At 37.4% G+C, this 19852-nt stretch overlaps 1 pseudogene; it reads left to right on the top strand.

Annotated features, from left to right (window-relative positions):
* The first annotated feature begins 1139 nt into the window (after window positions 1–1139).
* On the top strand, window positions 1140–2300 carry LOC108384126 (olfactory receptor 5K3-like; annotated as a pseudogene).
* The last annotated feature ends 17552 nt before the right edge of the window (window positions 2301–19852 follow it).

Genomic DNA, 19852 nt, shown 5'->3' with positions numbered 1-19852 from the left:
AAGTACTTAAATTTTTTAAATGATGACGTTTTAATAATTTTCCTATAGACTATTCATAATAGTTTCAATTTACAGAAACCAAAGAGGTCACTAAGGATCATTGGTACGTTGGTAACTGATCATTGGTAACTAAAACTTTCACTTGCCCCAGGTCTTCATAGTGGAACTAAGATTGGAATCAATACTGGTTTTTCCCTATTTCATATTATACATCTTATTAGAAGTATAAGTCACACCTAACCTCATAATTCCTACAATTCTAATAAGGCAATTATCCATATATATATATATATATTTTAAATGTAGATTGTAGGTTATAGACAAACAATTCTAGATTGTGCAGAGAATAGGAAACATTCTTGACATTTCAGAGAGTGGAAATAGTATATTTTGGGGCATTTACTTTAAGCTTCATTAGTAGCATTATATATTAAAGAATGTATTACATAAAGGAGGAAAGGATTTATGTATCTGAGCAATAATCAACAGTTATAATGGCATGGACGTATTGTTTATGGATTTGGGCATGATCCTGGGAAAAGGAATGAGAGAGGTAATAACCTATGGGATTTATTTTCTTAGCTTTCCAAGATGATAATCTTCTTCTAAATCCTGCATGATCTTCATTCAATTTCTAAGGTATACATTTAAGATGCCAATTGTATGCTACTTTCAAATATCTACTCAGAGGATAGATGAGTATTTTGCTCAGTTAAAAAATATATATATACAGGAAAATTAATTTTTAATTAATCTTGAGGTTCTTGAATATAAAAAGTGACAGATATTATCTGGGAACACTCAATCAAATACAGGTACCCTAGATATGTAAACTCTTCTCGCATAAATGAATAGAGACAGTCCTTTTCAACCGTAAACATTTTTCCTGGAAATAAATTCCTGGAAATATCAAACTAGTCTGGTGAATCACGATTGTCAAGTTGAGGTCATAAAGCAGGTATATTAGGGCAACAAATGTCCTCCAGACATCTGTGTGCCTGGATCCCAGAGACAGTAGAGGAAGCTTGAAGAAGAAGCTCCTTTCCCTGTTATAAAAAGAATTTTTTGAAGGGAAATTATACACTCTCTGACTTAGCATCTTTTATCTCATGGTTCCTATCTCAACAGACACGGTGGATATGATTGAGGTAAACCACTCCTTGACAAATAACTTTATCCTCAGAGGATTTACCCAGAGCTAAAGAGCATTCTCTTCGTGGTGTTCCTTACCATCTATCTGATCACCATGGTGGGGAATCTTGGCCTGGTGGCATTGATTTACATGGAGCGTTGTCTTCACATGCCAATGTACATCTTTCTACGTAACCTTGCACTGGTGGATTCCTGTTGTTCCTCTGCGATTACCCCAAAGTTGTTAGAGAACTTCCTTTCTAAGGACAGAATGATTTCCCTCAAGGAATGCATGGCACAGTTTTACTTTCTCTGCCTTGCTGAAACCGCAGATTGCTTTCTCCTGGCTGCAATGGCCTATGACCGCTACGTGGCCTTATGTAGGCCACTGCAGTACCACACCATGATGTCAAACACACTCTGCATTCAGATGATAACAGGGGCCTACATAGCTGGAAACCTGCATTCCATGATTCATGTAGGGTTTCTGTTTAGGTTAACTTTCTGTGGGTCTCACCAAATCAATCACTTCTTTTGTGATGTTCTTCCATTAATCAGACTCCCTTGTGTTGATCCTTTCATCAATGAATTGATGCTATTTATCCTTGCAGGGTCAGTTTCAGTCTTCTCTTTCATCATAATTGTAATCTCTTATCTCTGTATCCTTTCCAAGATCTTCCAAATGAAATCCAAAGGGGGGAGAGGCAAAGCCTTATCTACTTGTGCATCCCACTTTCTCTCTGCCTCAATATTCTATGGTTCTCTTCTCTCCATGTATGTCCGACCAAATTCAATTAAAGAAGGAGATAAAGATATGCCATTGCTGTTTTTTACACTATAGTGATTCCTTTATTAAACCCTTTTATTCATAGTCTAAGAAATAAGCAAGTAATAAGTGTTATGACAAAAACTATGAAGCAAATTTCAAAATGTTATGAAACAAGTATCTCCTGTGGAAATTGATTTTAACATGATAAAACTTTTTTAAAATTCAGGGAGTACTGAGAGAGTGGAAAATGACCACTTTGCCCATAAAATATTGAATTACTAAACACGATGGTATATGGTTCAAATAAGTTCAGAAAGGAGAGAGTCTGCTAGAATGTACTTCAAAATATAAGCTTTTTGGTTACCTGAGCAGTTAACTGGATAAGTACTCTTGAGGTAAAAAATTGTGTCAGGGTGAAATTAGTTACACTAGTCACTAATTTCTTCAAAGTGTGATATGTAACAACTTGCAATAATTCAAATAATACTAGAATAGAATTGTTATATATAAAGGTTGCCCCTTATAATGTTGAGTTTATTTGGATTATGTTTGACTATTAATTCATGCAGAATATGTATTCTCTAACCAAGAACATTTTTCATCACTAGCCTTAGTCAATTTACTTTCAAGTTCCCTGAAATAGGATATCTGTATACTGGCGACTTATCCATCTGCAGTTGAAAATGATGCCATTTAAATAAAACCACTATACATTTGAACATTTCTATGTAGTCTGATTACTTGTCCATGATTAATGATAGTGTAATTCCTGAATATACTAATTAAATAAAGGGTTTTTCTCTCTCTCTGACATTATTACTTCTCTTGTTAGGAGTATCAGCAACTGACAGAATACAATGTAAATTATTTAGATTTTCATAGAATCAACAAAAAGCGAGAGATATGTTCAAGCATAAATGAGGCAGAAATAGTGAAAATTCTAAATATCTAAACAAAAATATTGGCAATTTCCATGTGCAAATATGAAATAAAAAAGTTTACTGAGAACCTACGATCTTCTAGACACTAAGCTAAATTTTTCATTTTTGTTACCTACCATTAGTTAGGCATTATTTTTCACATTTTCCTTGGTGAAAACCTCATATTTTGAAATACTGAGTAGCTTGCCCAAGTTCACCTAGGTCACCTGAACTGCACTAGAACTCAAATCAATAATGCCTTTTCCCTATATGCTTAGGAGTTCAGAAGATAGAGAGGTTAGTAGAGTGGGTTATTTTGTTATAAAGTAGTAAAGAAGTACAAAGTATAAAGAAGCAAACTGTGCCTTAAAAAATGGCAGGTGGAATTTGATATTTGGAGAAAAACAGGAATAATGTTGCCCAGAGTCAAAGTTTGTTGAAACGAGTATGGCACTGGAAATGGAGGATGAGGCAGATGAACCACGGAGTAGAATCAGAAGCTGACAAGACTGCTGGTGAGAGCTCCTCTTGAGTCTGTGAAGTAAGGGTGAAAGTGGATCAAGTTGCTGAGAATCTTAAATGCCACCCTAAGAAATCTGAATTTATCTTGGAGGCATCAGGCAGTGAAGGCTTTCTGCAGCAAAGTAATATGATTATAACTTTCAGAGAACTGATTGAGCAATTGATAGTAATGAGGCTAGAAGCAGTGAGACTAAATTCAATAATTCATATTCTAAATAATGAGAACTAAGACTGGAGAATATTCTAAATGGAGAGGACTGCACAGATGCAGCAGCATTTTTAAAGAAAAATTGTGAACTGTAACTGTTAGATAATAAAATGAAGTCCTACCTTCTTCCTTTGAGTATCACTCTCATATCTGATTATCACCAATACTTCATAGGTGCCTAATACAATTGGCCATTCAATAAAAATTATCTTTAATATGTTTTTATATAATTAGGCAAGTTAATATGCAATAGGTTTATTATTTTTTCTGAATGAATCAACAATTTTAATGCCTCAGTTTTAATTTCTAACATTGCTCCTACTGATAGATATGACCCAAATAAACAAATTTTGATTGGGTACTAAATACTTTCTTTTTTTGGGTATCATTAATGTACACTTACCTGAGCAACATTATGGTTACTACACTCTCGCCATTATCAAGTCCCCACCACATACCCCATTATAGTTACTGTCCATCAATATACTAAGATGCTATAGAATCACTACTTGTCTTCTCTGCAGTATACTGCCTTGCCTGTGTCCCCAGCTTCTACAGTATGTGTGCTAATCATAATGCCCTTTTCCCCCCTTATCCCAGCTTCCCATCCATCCTCCCCAGTCCCTTTCCCTTTGGTAACTGTTAGTCCATTCTTGGATTCTGTGAGTCTGCTGATGTTTTGTTCCTTCAGTTTTTTATCTGTTCTTATACTCCACAGATGAGTGAAATCATTTGATACTTGTCTTACTCTGCCTGTCTTCTTTCACTGAGCATAATACCCTCTAGCTCCATCCATGTTGTTACAAATGGTAGGCCTAAATACTTTTTAAAAGAGTAAAGGAATCCAGATACTAGATTGAGAAGCTCCAAATTAGATGGGCATAACTCTTTCATTGACCCTCTATCTTAGTGGATATTTTTGGTTGTCAGAATTACATGTGTCGACATGTATATTAGCTATGTACATACATATCAATTTATTTGCCTTTTGTAGGGATACAAAGTTTTATTATGTATATCTGCACTCCCCAGCCATCACAATTAGTAACACAGAACCCCAGAAGTCTGTTCAGGGAAGGTATGTGACTTATTTGGTGTTAATGAGACAAAAGAGGTGATTTTCTGGAAGTTTCTGGAAATATGTTTCCTTTATTTTAAAAGATCCATTAAAAAGTAGTGTTTCTACCTCTTAATGTCATGGTATGTGGATGTAAAATCTGGTACTCTGTATATCCGTTTTACCAACAACAGAGAAACTAGCCTAGAAATGAAATCAACACATAGCATAGCTAAGGGAACCAGAGAGAAACCACCCAAAGTCACCAGAATAAAATGTCCTCTGGCTGTATAATGAAATAGATATTGTCACTATTTAGTTTTGTTTTGAACAGATGCTTTTATCATAACTGAATAAATATTAACCATACATTTCTGTCTCTTGATTTACCTCTCAATTTACACTCAATTTTAAATAACCCTCAGATATTCTTTTTAGCTTACAAAGAACTTTTCAGCAATATCCAATTAACTATTCAGGACATCTTTGTTATTTTTTTCACTACTCTATTTCAGTTTCTAATAACCCCTTTTTAAAAAATAAAAGGGAGGGAGGTTTTGTGATTTGTCCTCGGAAATAATAAGGTAAAGCACAGTGATCACACACAGACTATCTGTTTCCTCAATCTATCTTCTTAATCATTAAGTCATACTATATATACCATAAAGTAAAAGTAGGAGAAAAGGAAAATTTTCAAGACAAAGCTATGAAGTGGGCAGGGAATAGGGTAGAGGTTCATAAAAAGTTTGGATCTATCACACATTCCTTCAAATTTATTTTGAAAAATTGCAAACCTACAGAAAAACTAAAGAATTATCCAATTAATGCTGATTGATTAGTTTAATGAAAACTAAACAATCATAAATCTTTACATTTTCCTGTCTATCCCCAAGGTATATTGTGTGTGTGTATGATGACATCATAACTTTATACTCATAAATACTTCAGCATACATCTCAAAAGAACAGACATTTCCTACATATTCATATTATTGTTATCCCCAAATTTCACATCACCTAATGTAAATTTAACATTCAAATTATCCCCAATATTTCTAAAATTGCCTTCTATGGCAATTTATTTTTTATCAAGAATTCAATTGAAAGTCAATTATCAAGTGTGAGTTATTATCATTTATTATCTAAGGCAATTTATTTTTTATCAAGAATTCAATTGAAAGACAATTATCAATTGTGAGTTATGATCATTCTGCAGTCTCCTTTACCCTAGCAGAATATCCTTTTGCCTTTTTATTTCCTTTCATGGCAATTACATTTTCAAATACTTAGGTCAGATGTCTGGTAAAATATCCCACAACATCTGTTTTGAAATGGTCCTTCATGGTTACATTCAAATTAAACATTTCAGCAATAATAGATGTGTTATGTTTTCCTTGGCATCTTAAGACCCGTAACTCTGGTATGTCTTGTTACTGATAACGTTAACATTGATAACTTGGTTAAGGCACTAATCTTTCTATGTTATAGATAACTTCTTTCCTTGTTAATTAAAATCTCCATCTGTAGGATGATACATTGATACCATGTGAATTATCTGTTCTTTACTAATTTTTTATCAATGGTTTTAGCTTGTATCAATTATTACATTTGGAGGTGGAAAATAGTGATGGTTTCCCCTCAAATGTTGTCTGGCTTAATCAGGAGCAGATGAGCTTTATTTACCTCAAAGTCTTTTACTTTAGATTTTACAGAGTGTTCCCACATATCACACATCCATTTTCTCATAATACTAATATATTTTATTAGTAAGATGCATTATTATAATTAATGAAGCAATAGTGAAACATGATGATGAACTAAAGTTGATAGTTTTTTCAAATTTCCATAACTTTACCTTATGTCCTTCTGCTGTTCCAGAATCCCATCAAGGACATCCCATATATTTAGTCATCATGTCTCCTTAGGTCCCTTTTGTCATGACAGTTCCTCAGACATGCCTTGTTTTTGATGACCTTACAAAGTCTTTGGGACTACTGATCAGGCAGTTATAGAATGTCCCTCAGTTTGGAGTTCCCTGGTATTTTTCTCATGATTTGATAGGGGTTGTAGGTCTTGGGAGGAAGCCCACAGAGGTAAATCACCATTTCTGTCACATCATATCACTGGTAAATACAACTGTCAAGACTGATAACTCTTGATGTTGACCTTGACCACCTGACCAAGGTAGGGTCTGCCAGGTTTCTGACTGTATTCTTTCTCCTTTCCATAATGAATTATTTGAAAGGAAGTCAGTACATACAGGTCACTCATAAAGGAAGCGGAGTTATGCACCATCTCCTTTCAGGTAAAGTATCTACATAAATTATTTGGAATTCCTCTGCACATGAGATTAGACTATGCACTTCGTTGATTTATTCAATCATTTATTTACATCAGTATGGACTGATTAGTACATATATTTTATATTCCAGGATATAATCAAAACTTTTTGCTCCAAGCATTCCTGCTGTTTCCATTAGGAGCACCTTCCAGCTGCTTTCATTCTTCACCTTTACTTTTCCTTCTAATTCTCCTCTAAACCTTTCTTCTGTGTTTGAACCCAGTTTCTGTCACTTATAAAGGTGACATATTTGGAAAATTATTTCTTGCACTTAATTATCTTTCTTAAGCATGTATTTTCAAATATTTCATGTACTTATTCAAGATCACATTAATCTCCCTGCAACGTCAAATTTATAATGATTACTATGATGATATTTCCATTTTTCCACAAAATTTTCATTCTTTGAGATTAATAATCACATTGGGTTTTTTAATTAATTTTTATCACAAATTCAGTTGCAAACTTTTCTGCATATCAAGTAACCTACAAGTTCCAGAGCTTTTCCTCACCATGTTCCAGCTGAGGCCCCTGCCCTTCTCCTCCACTCTGCACTGGTGGTTCTCTAGGACTATGATCAGTTATCATGAGACCTAAGGGAGGGATAAGAATGTGGTGGTTTTCCTCTATATGTCCTTAACTTTTGATATGCTTTTTTGAGTCAATTAAAAATTAAAAAGCATAATAAAATAACTCTCTTTATGTGTTACCTACAAGAGACACACTTTACATGTGACAATACATATCGACTGAAATTGAAAGGATGGAAAAAGATATTCCATACAAATAGAAACCAAAAGAAAGCTGGGGGGTATATTGGTTTAAAGATGGCAGTGTCAGAGGTGAGACAGGAAACTCCTCCCAAAACCACATAAAATAAGAAAATATAGGGGTACCAGAAAAAGTAGAGAGAGAAAACGGGATACAAAGTGTCTTTGAGGAAGTAATTGATGAAAACTTCACCAGTCTGGGAAAGGAGATAGTCTCTCAGGCCATAGAGGTACACAGATCTCCCAGCACAAGGGACCCAAGGAAGACAACACCAATACATATAATAATTAAAATGGCAAAGATCAAGAATAAGGACAGAATATTAAATGCTACCAGAGAGAGAAGAAAGATCACATACAAAGAAAAACCATCAGGCTATCATAAGACTTCTCAACAGAAGCCTTACAGGCCAGAAGGGAGTGGCATGATATATTTAATGCAATGAAACAGAAGGTCCTCAAACCAAGAATATTCTACCCACTAAGATTATCATCTAAATTTAAAGGAGGGAATAAAGAATTACCAGATAATTGAGAGAATTTACCTCCCACAAACCATCTCTCCAGTGTATTTTGGAAGGACTGCTCTAGATGGAAATGCCCCTAAGGCTAAATAGTTGTCACCAGAGAAAGTAAAACCACAGGAAAGGAAGTAGACCAATTAATTATGAAGCAAAGGCAAAATTAAGTCAACTACCTCCAACATCAATAAAGGGACACCCAAAGAGTACAGAACATGATACCTAATATATAAAGAATGGAGGAGAAAGAAAAAGGGGGATAAAAATAAAGAAACTTAAGATTGTGTTTGTAAAAGTGTATTGAGTTAAGTTAGACTGTTAGATACTAAAGAAGCTATTGAACCTTTGGTAACCACGAATCTAAAGCCTGCAAAGGCAATAAGTACATATCTATAGATAATCACACTAAATGTAAATGGTCTGATTGAACCAATCAAAAGACATAACATCACTGAATGGATAAAAAAATAAGACCCATCTATATGCTGCCTACAAGAGACTCACGTAAAACCCAAGAGACATACAGACTAAAAGTGAACGGATGGAAAAATATATTTCATGGAAACAATAGGAAGAAAAAAGAAGGAGTTGCAGTACTTGTATCAGATCAAATAGACTTCAAAACAAAGAAAGTAACAAGAGACAAACACGGACATTATATAATGATAAAGGGCTCAGTCCAAAAAAAAGGATATAACCATTATAAATCTATGCACCCAACATAGAAGCACCTACATATGTGAAACAAATACAAACAGAATTAAAGGGGGAAATAGAGTATAATGCATTCATTTTTGGAGACTTGAACATACCACTCACTTCAAAGGACAGATCACCAGAAAGAAAATAAGTAAGGACACAGAGGCACTGAACAACACATTAGAACAGATGGACCTAACAGACATGTAAACAACACACCACCCAAAAGCAGCAGGATTCACATTCTTCTCAAGTGCACATGGAATATGTTACAGACTAGATCATATACTAGGCAACAAAAAAGGCCTCAGTAAATTAAGAAGGATTGAAATTCTACCTACCAGCATGTCAGACTCCAAAAGTATGAACCTAGAAATAAATTATGCAAAGAAAGCAAAAAAACCCACAAACACATGAAGGTTAACAACAAGGTCCTAAATAATCAACGGATCAATGACAAAATAAGAACAGAGATCAAGCAATATATGGAGAAAATTTAAAAAATAGCTCAGCACCACAACTTCTTTGGGATGCAGTAAAGGTAGTTCTAAGAGAAAAGTGTGTAGTAATACAGGCTTATCTAAATAAAGAACAATCCCAAAGGAAAAGTCGAAACTCACAATTAATTAAACTAGAAAAAGAACAAATGAGGCCCAAAGTCAGTAGAAGGAGGGACATAATAAATATTAGAGCAGAAATAAATAAAATCAAGAACAATAAAACAATAGAAAGAATCATTGAAAGAAGGAGCTGGTCCTTAGACAATATTAACAAAATACTTAAAACCCTAGACAGCTTTTGAGGATGGCGGCGTGAGTAGAGCAGTGGAAATCTCCTCCCCAAAACACATAGAGCTATGAAAATATAACAAAGAAATATCTTCCTAAAATAGAGACCACAGGACACAGGACAACATCCAGACCACATCCACATCTGCAAGGACCCAGCGCCTTGCGAAGGGGGTAAGATACAAGCCCCGGCCGGGCGGGACCCGAGCGCCCCTCCCCCAGGCTCCCGGTGGGTGGAAAGAAACCGGAGCGGTTTTTTTTTTTGGCGAGCGCTTTTTGGAAGCCTTAAAGGGACGGGCCCCCGTTGCTAGGGAGGCAGGGTGGCGGGACCGGTGAGCAGGTGCCTGGGACCGGCGGCTGAGGACAAAGAATATCCCGCGTTTCTCCCTGCAGGACCGGCGGGCGGGTGCCTGAGACCGGTGCCTGAGGACAGAGGAAATCGCGCATTTTTCCCCTTTTTTTTTCTCTTTTTGGCGAGCGCTTTTTGGAAGCCTTAAAGGGACAGGGACCCCAGTGCTAGGGAGGCAGGGTGGCGGGACTGGTGAGTGGGTGCCTGGGACCGGAGCCTGAGGACAAAGAATATCCCACGTTTTTCCCTGCGGGACCGGTGGGCGGGTGCCTGAGACCGGCACTTGAGGACAGAGGAAATCGCGCGTTTTTCCCCTTTTTTTTTTTCTCTTTTCTGCGAGTGCTTTTTGGAAGCCTAAAAGGGACAGGGACCCCGGTGCTAGGGAGGCAGGGCGGCGGGACTGGTGAGCGGGTGCCTGGGACTAGTGCCTGAGGACAAAGAATATCGAGCGTTCCTTCCCTGCGGGACCGGTGGGTGGGTGCTTCTTGGAAGCCTTGAAAGGACAGGGACCCTGGTGCTAGGGAGACAGGGCAGCAGGACCAGTGAGCGGGTGCCTGGGACCGGCACCTGAGGACAAAAAAAAAGAAAAAAAAATCGATTGTTTTTTCCTTTTTTTTTTTTTTTTTCTTTCTGTTCCCTCTCTCATTGTTGCTGTTGTTGTTTTGGTTTGGAGAGTGCTTTTTGGAAGTCTTAAAGGGGCAGGACAGGTCACTTAGACCAGAGGCAGGAAATCTGGGGATCTCTGGGCACTCTAACCCCCTGGGCAGCAGGGAGCACAGAGACCCCTTACGGAGATAAATAGCCTCCTGGCCGCTCCCCCTCCAAAGGGGCTCCACCATTTTGGAGGAACAGCCCCAGCCAGGCCACACCCACAGAAACAGGACAGATAAACTCCATAGCAAACGGGCAGGTAGCAGAAGCCCTGTCTGCGCACAGCTGACAAGCATAAGCCACTAGAGGTCACTATTCTCCCAGGAGAGGAAGGCCACAAACCAACAAGAAGGGAAGCTCTTCCAGCGGTCAGTCGTACCAGCTGTGCAAACTATCGCTATCACCATGAAAAGGCAAAACTACAGGCAGACAAAGATCACAGAGACAACACCTGAGAAGGAGACAGACCTAACCAGTCCTCCTGAAAAAGAATTCAAAATAAAAATCATGAACATGCTGACAGAAATGCAGAGAAAAATGCAAGAGCAATGGGATGAGATGCAGAGAAAAATGCAAGAGCAGTGGGATGAAGTCCGGAAGGAGATCAAAGATGTCAGGAAAGAGATCACAGAAGTGAAACAATCCCTGGAAGGATTTATAAGCAGAATGGATAAGATGCAAGAGGCCATTGAAGGAATAGAAGCCAGAGAACAGGAACGTATAGAAGCTGACATAGAGAGAGATAAAAGGATCTCCAGGAATGAAACAACACTAAGAGAAATATGTGACCAATACAAAAGGAATAACATTCGTATTATAGGGATACCAGAAGAGGAAGAAAGAGGAAAAGGGATAGAAAGTGTCTTTGAAGAAATAATTGCTGAAAACTTCCCCAAACTGGGGGAGGAAATAATCCAACAGACCATGGAATTATACAGAACCCCCAACAGAAAGGATCCAAGGAGGACAACACCAAGACACATAGTAATTAAAATGGCAAGGATCAAGGACAAGGAAAGAGTTTTAAAGGCAGCTAGAGAGAAAAAGGTCACCTATAAAGGAAAACCAATCAGGCTAACATCAGACTTCTCAACAGAAACCCTACAGGCCAGAAGAGAATGGCATGATATACTTAATGCTATGAAACAGAAGGGCCTTGAACCAAGGACGTGTATCCAGCACGACTATCATTTAATTATGATGGTGGGATTAAACAATTCCCAGACAAGCAAAAGCTGAGGGAATTTGCTTCCCACAAACCACCTCTACAGGGCATCCTACGGGGACTGGTCTAGATGGGAGCACCCCTAAAAAGAGCACAGAACAAAACGGACAACATATGAAGAATGGAGGAGGAGGAATAAGAAGGGAGAGAAGAAAAGAATCTCCAGACAGTGTATATAACAGCTCAATAAGCGAGCTAAGTTAGGCAGTAAGATACTAAAGAAGCTAACCTTGAGCCTTTGGTAACCACGAATCTAAAGCCTGAAATGGCAATAAGTACATATCTCTCAATAGTCACCCTAAATGTAAATGGACTTAATGCACCAATCAAAAGACACAGAGTAATAGAATGGATAAAAAAGCAAGACCCATCTATATGCTGCTTACAAGAAACTCACCTTAAACCCAAAGATAAGCATAGACTAAAAGTCAAGGGATGGAAAAACATATTTCAGGCAAACAACAGTGAGAAGAAAGCAGGGGTTGCAGTACTAATATCAGACAAAATAGACTTCAAAACAAAGAAAGTAACAAGAGATAAAGAAGGCCACTACATAATGATAAAGGGCTCAGTCCAACAAGAGGATATAACCATTCTAAATATATATGCACCCAATACAGGAGCACCAGCATATGTGAAGCAAATACTAACAGAACTAAAGAGGGAAATAGACTGCAATGCATTCATTGTAGGAGACTTCAACACACCACTCACCCCAAAGGATAGATCCACCGGGCACAAAATAAGTAAAGACACACAGGCACTGAACAACACACTAGAACAGATGGACCTAATAGACATCTATAGAACTCTACATCCAAAAGCAACAGGATATACATTCTTCTCAAGTGCACATGGAACATTCTCCAGAATAGACCACATACTAGCTCACAAAAAGAGCCTCAGTAAATTCCAAAATATTGAAATTCTACCAACCAATTTTTCAGACCACAAAGGTATGAAAGTAGAAATAAATTCTACAAAGAAAACAAAAAGGCTCACAAACACATGGAGGCTTAACAACATGCTACTAAATAATCTATGGATCAATGAACAAATCAAAATAGAGATCAAGGAATATATAGAAACAAATGACAACAACAACACTAAGCCTCAACTTCTGTGGGATGCAGCGAAAGCAGTCTTAAGAGGAAAGTATATAGCAATCCAGGCACACTTGAAGAAGGAAGAACAATCCCAAATGAATAGTCTAACATCACAATTATTAAAACTGGAAAAAGAAGAACAAAGGAGGCCTAAAGTCAGCAGAAGGAGGGACATAATAAAGATCAGAGAAGAAATAAACAAAATTGAGAAGAATAAAACAATAACAAAAATCAACAAAACCAAGAGCTGGTTCTTTGAGAAAATAAACAAAATAGATAAGCCTCTAGCCCAACTTATTAAGAGAAAAAGAGAGTCAACACAAATCAACATAATCAGAAATGAGAATGGAGAAATCACGACAGACTCCACAGAAATACAAAGAATTATTAAAGACTACTATGAAAACCTATATGCCAACAAGCTGGAAAACCTAGAAGAAATGGACAACTTCCTAGAAAAATACAACCTTCCAAGACTGACCAAGGAAGAAACACAAAAGTTAAACAAACCAATTACAAGCAAAGAAATTGAAACAGTAATCAAAAAACTACCCAAGAACAAAACCCCGGGGCCGGACGGATTTACCTCGGAATTTTATCAGACACACAGAGAAGACATAATACCCATTCTCCTTAAAGTGTTCCACAAAATAGAAGAAGAGGGAATACTCCCAAACTCATTCTATGAGGCCAACATCACCCTAATACCAAAACCAGGCAAAGACCCCACCAAAAAAGAAAATTACAGACCAATATCCCTGATGAATGTAGATGCAAAAATACTCAACAAAATATTAGCAAACAGAATTCAACAGTATATCAAAAGGATCATACACCATGACCAAGTGGGGTTCATCCCAGGGATGCAAGGATGGTACAACATTCGAAAATCCATCAACATCATCCACCACATCAACAAAAAGAAAGACAAAAACCACATGATCATCTCCATAGATGCGGAAAAAGTATTTGACAAAATTCAACATCCATTCATGATAAAAACTCTCAACAAAATGGGAATAGAGGGCAAGTACCTCAACATAATAAAGGCCATATATGATAAACCCACAGCCAGCATTATACTGAACAGCGAGAAGCTGAAAGCATTTTATCTGAGATCGGGAACCAGACAGGGATGCCCGCTCTCCCCACTGTTATTTAACATAGTACTGGAGGTCCTAGCCATGGCAATCAGACAAAACAAAGAAATACAAGGAATCCAGATTGGTAAAGAAGAAGTTAAACTGTCACTATTTGCAGATGACATGATACTGTACATAAAAAACCCTAAAGACTCCACTCCAAAACTACTAGAAGTGATATCGGAATACAGCAAAGTTGCAGGATACAAAATTAACACACAGAAATCTGTAGCTTTCCTATACACTAACAACGAATCAATAGAAAGAGAAATCGGGAAAACAATTCCATTCACCATTGCATCAAAAAGAATAAAATACCTAGGAATAAACCTAACCAAAGAAGTGAAAGACTTATACTCTGAAAACTACAAGTCACTCTTAAGAGAAATTAAAGGGGACACTAATAAATGGAAACTCATCCCATGCTCCTGGCTAGGAAGAATTAATATCGTCAAAATGGCCATCCTGCCCAAAGCAATATACAGATTTGATGCAATCCCTCTCAAATTACCACCAACATTCTTCAATGAATTGGAACAAATAATTCAAAAATTCATATGGAAACACCAAAGACCCCGAATAGCCAAAGCAATCCTGAAAAAGAAGAATAAAGTAGGGGGGATCTCACTCCCCAACTTCAAGCTCTACTACAAAGCCGTAGTAATCAAGACAATTTGGTACTGGCACAAGAACAGAGCCACAGACCAGTGGAACAGATTAGAGACCCCAGAAATTAGCCCAAACATATATGGTCAATTAATATTTGATAAAGGAGCCATGGACATACAATGGCAAAATGACAGTCTCTTCAACAGATGGTGCTGGCAAAACTGGACAGCTACATGTAGGAGAATGAAACTGGACCATTGTCTAACCCCATATACAAAGGTAAACTCAAAATGGATCAAAGACCTGAATGTAAGTCATGAAACCATTAAACTCTTGGAAAAAAACATAGGCAAAAACCTCTTAGACATAAACATGAGTGATCTCTTCTTGAACATATCTCCCCGGGCAAGGAAAACAACAGCAAAAATTAGCAAGTGGGACTACATTAAGCTGAAAAGCTTCTGTACAGCGAAAGACACCATCAATAGAACAAAAAGGAACCCTACAGTATGGGAGAATATATTTGAAAATGACAGATCCGATAAAGGCTTGACGTCCAGAATATATAAAGAGCTCACACACCTCAACAAACAAAAAACAAATAACCCAATTAAAAAATGGGCAGAGGAACTGAACAGACAGTTCTCCAAAAAAGAAATACAGATGGCCAAGAGACACATGAAAAGATGCTCCACATCGCTAATTATCAGAGAAATGCAAATTAAAACTACAATGAGGTATCACCTCACACCAGTAAGGATAGCTGCCATCCAAAAGACAAACAACAACAAATGTTGGCGAGGCTGTGGAGAAAGGGGAACCCTCCTACACTGCTGGTGGGAATGTAAATTAGTTCAACCATTGTGGAAAGCAGTATGGAGGTGCATCAAAATGCTCAAAACAGACCTACCATTTGACCCAGGAATTCCACTCCTAGGAATTTACCCTAAGAACGCAGCAATCAAGTTTGAGAAAGACAGATGCACTCCTATGTTTATCGCAGCACTATTTACAATAGCCAAGAATTGGAAGCAACCTAAATGTCCATCTGTAGATGAATGGATAAAGAAGATGTGGTACATATACACAATGGAATACTACTCAGCCATAAGAAGTGGAAAAATCCAACCATTTGCAGCAACATGGATGGAGCTGGAGAGTATTATGCTCAGTGAAATAAGCCAAGCGGAGAAAGAGAAATACCAAATGATGTCACTCATCTGAGGAGTACAGGAACAAAGGAACAACTGAAGGAACACAACAGCAGCGGAATTACAGAACCCAAAAATGGACTAACAGGTACCAAAGGGAAAGGAACTGGGGAGGATGGGTGGGCAGGGAGGGATAAGGGGGGGGAAGAAGAAGGGGGGTATTAAGATTAGCATGCATGGGGGGAGGGAGAAAGGGGAGTGTGGGCTGCACAACACAGAGAGGACAAGTAGTGACTCTACAACATTTTGCTAAGCTGATGGACAGTAACCGTAATGTGGTTGTTAGGGGGGACCTGATATAGGGGAGAGCATAGTAAACATAGTATTCTTCATGTAAGTGTAGATTAAAAATTAAAATAAAAAAAAAAGAAAGAAAGAAAGAAAGAAAAGGGGGATTACTCCTTAACAGGATAAAACTATTGGTAAATCAAAGATCAACGCATGCTTTAAATATCCTTAATGTTGATCACTTAAAGGGTGTCAGATGATCAGCTATGGAGGTACTCTTTTCTGATAATATTCCTTTCTCTTAATTAAAAAAAAAAAAAAAAAAGCAGTTACTGTGTGCTGACCTCCAATGAGTTCTGCACAGTGGTATAGAGGGCATGTCAAAGTGTGGGCAAAGGGTCTGTTTGTTTCTATGCAGAAGATCAAGGCCTAGCTTGGATACCCAGAAAATGAACTAAGATACGATATGAGGAGGAGCTTCCGGCATCAGCACTCTCTGGAGGACTTGTGCCGGGGGATGATCATCAAAAAGCCTCTACAGGGATCCGGACGATTCTGCGGTTGTGACTGCATCCAGCCCACCGTCTCCTGGACTTGCCATAGGAATGAGGAGGGAGATGTCTAGGCTGGCATGTGCATACAGTGAGACAACGAATTTGACCGGATCTGTACTGTTGGAACTCAACCAGGAGTTGGGAGGGGTGCAAGCTGTAGCACTCCAAAATCTCATGACTATAGACTATCTATGGTTAAAAGAACATATGGGATGTGACCAGATCCCAGAAATGGGCTGCTTTAATTTGTCTGATGGTTCAAGTACAGTTGGACAATATCCATCATATCATAGATAAATTTTCACAAATGCCTAGGGTGCCTAAATGGTTTTCTTGGCTTCACTGGAGATGGATGGTAATTATAGATTTGCTTTGTTTATGTCACCGTATTCCTATTATGTTAATATGTGTGTGCAAATTAGTTAGTAGTTTAAAACCTATACATACTTAAGGTACTATACAAGAAGATATGTCAAAGAAATAGTCAATCCTCCCATGTTTCCTTCATATGCTACATCTATAGCTTTTCTTCTTCCTTCCTAATTATAACCCTTAAATAGAATTCGTGCCTCATATCAAATTTACCGAGTATCATAATCCCTCCAGGTGGTAAAGATACCTCGAGACAAGTGCTGGGCATAGAAGCTACAAGGCATAAATCTGCAAAGAAGTAAGAAAGCTAACCTTTGCAAACAATATGGCTTCTCTCTCACTTACCAACTTTACATTACCCTGTATGACCCCGGAAGATGACTGGTTAGCCAGAGACGGGTAAGATTCCTCAAGGGAGGAACAACCTAAGACAGGCACAGTCGCAGGGGGGCCATCAGGTGAGAATTTGGGGATCAACAGAGGTGAGGCTCAGAACCTCACCCCCCCTGCTTTGAGAGAAATCTTCTGCATCTGTGGATGTCTTGCTGCCCTTGTCTAGCCTGGATTAATACTTAGTCCATAGGCACACACCTGATCATCTGATCATCTACATTTGCCTTCTTACAGCACTAAACTATGTTTTCTACCTTTATCTTGCATCTACCTACCACTTCAGCATTTTATTAAAAATAAAAATAATAATAATAATAGGAGAAATGTGGGATCAACATATAAATCAAGTACAAAAATCAAACGAATATTCATATTTGACCTGATTGTTTATAGGTCATATTGCATGATCAAAACCGAAAATTTCTGTGATGAATGCCCTTGTACTGTTCACCATGTAAGAATTTATTCACTATGTAAGAATTCGTTCACCATGTAAGAACTTGTTCGTTATGCTTCAGAAGATTGGAGACTGATGAGAATTAGGCTTGAGATGGATTAATGATTGTACATTGAGCGTTGATCCCCCTATACTGAATTTTATTGTTGTTAACAACCATTTGATCAATAAATATGAGAGATGCCCTCTCAAAAAAAAAAAAAAAAAAACCCTAGACAGACTTATCAAGAAAAATATAGTCTACACCCATAAACAGAATTAGACATGAAGAAGGAAAAATCATCACAGACAACACAGAAATACAAAGAATTATTACAGAATACTATGAAAATCTGTATGATAACAAATTGGAAAACCTAGAAAAAATAGACATCTTTCTAGAAAAAATACAACCCTCCAAGACAGACCCAGGCAAAAAATACAAATTCTAAACAGACCAATCACCAGCAATGAAATTGAATTGGTAATCCAAAAACTACCAAAGAGAAAACACCTGGATGAGTTGGCTTCATCGCTGAAATTTACCAAATATTTAAAGACATAATACCCATCCTCCTTAAAGTTTTCCAAAAAGTAGAAGAGGAGGAAATACTTGCAAACTCATTCTACAAGATCAGCAACACCCAAATACCAAAACCAGGCAAAAACACCACACAAAAAAAGAGAATTACAGACCAATATCCCTGATAAACATAGATGCAAAAACACTCAACAAAATATTAGCAAACCAAATTCAAAAACACATTAAAAAGATCGTCCATCATGATCAAGTAGTATTTATTCCAGGGACACAAGGATGGTATAACATTCGAAAATCCATCAACATCATTGACCACGTAAACAAAAAGATGAACAAAACCACATGATCATCTCCATAGATGCTGAAAAACCATTCAACAAAATTCAACATCCATTCATGATAAAAACTCTCAACAAAATAGGTATAGAGGGCAAGTACCTCAACATATTAAAGGCCATATATGACAAACCCACAGCCAACATTATAACTTAACAATGTGAAGCCTAAATCTTTTCCTTTAAGATCGAGAACAAGACAAGGATGCAAACCCTTCCCACTTTTATTCGACATAGTTCTAGAGGTCCACACCCTGGCAATCAGACAACAAAAAGAAATAAAAGGCATCCAGACTGGCAAGGAAGAAGTGAAATTGTCCCTGTTTGCAGATGACATGATATTGTACATAAAAAACCTTAAGAATCTACTCCAAAACTACTGGATCTAATATATGAATTCTGCAAAGTTACAGGACATAAAATTAATACACAAAAATCTGTTGCACTATTGAACACTAATGATGAACTAGCAGAAAGAAATCAGGAAAACAATTCAATTCAGAATTGCACCAAAAAGATTAAAATATCTAGGCATAAACCTAACCAAGGATGTGAAAGACCTATATTCTGAAAACTACAAGACACTCATGAGAGAAATTAAAGATACCAATAAATGGAAAAACATCCTGTGCTCATGGATAGGAAGAATTAGTATTGTCAAAATGGCCATCCTGTATAAAGCAATCTACAGATTCAATGCAATCCCTAACAAAATACTGACAGCATTCTTAAACAAACTAGAGCAAATAGTTCTAAAATTCATATGGAACCAAAAAAGACCCCAAATAGCCAAAGTAATTCCTGAGAAGGAAGAAAAAAGTCGGGGGAATTATGCTTCAGAACTTCAAGCTCTACTACAAAGCCATAGAAATCAAGACAATTTGGTACTGGCAAAAGAACAGACCCATAGACCAATGGAATGACTAAAGCACCCAGATATAAACCCAAGCATATATAGTCAATTAATATATGATA

The sequence above is a fragment of the Manis javanica genome, chromosome 3 (genome assembly GCF_040802235.1).
Source record: "Manis javanica isolate MJ-LG chromosome 3, MJ_LKY, whole genome shotgun sequence".
In the NCBI taxonomy this organism is placed as follows: Eukaryota; Metazoa; Chordata; class Mammalia; order Pholidota; family Manidae; genus Manis; species Manis javanica.
This window is presented reverse-complemented; position numbering and strand designations above follow the sequence as displayed.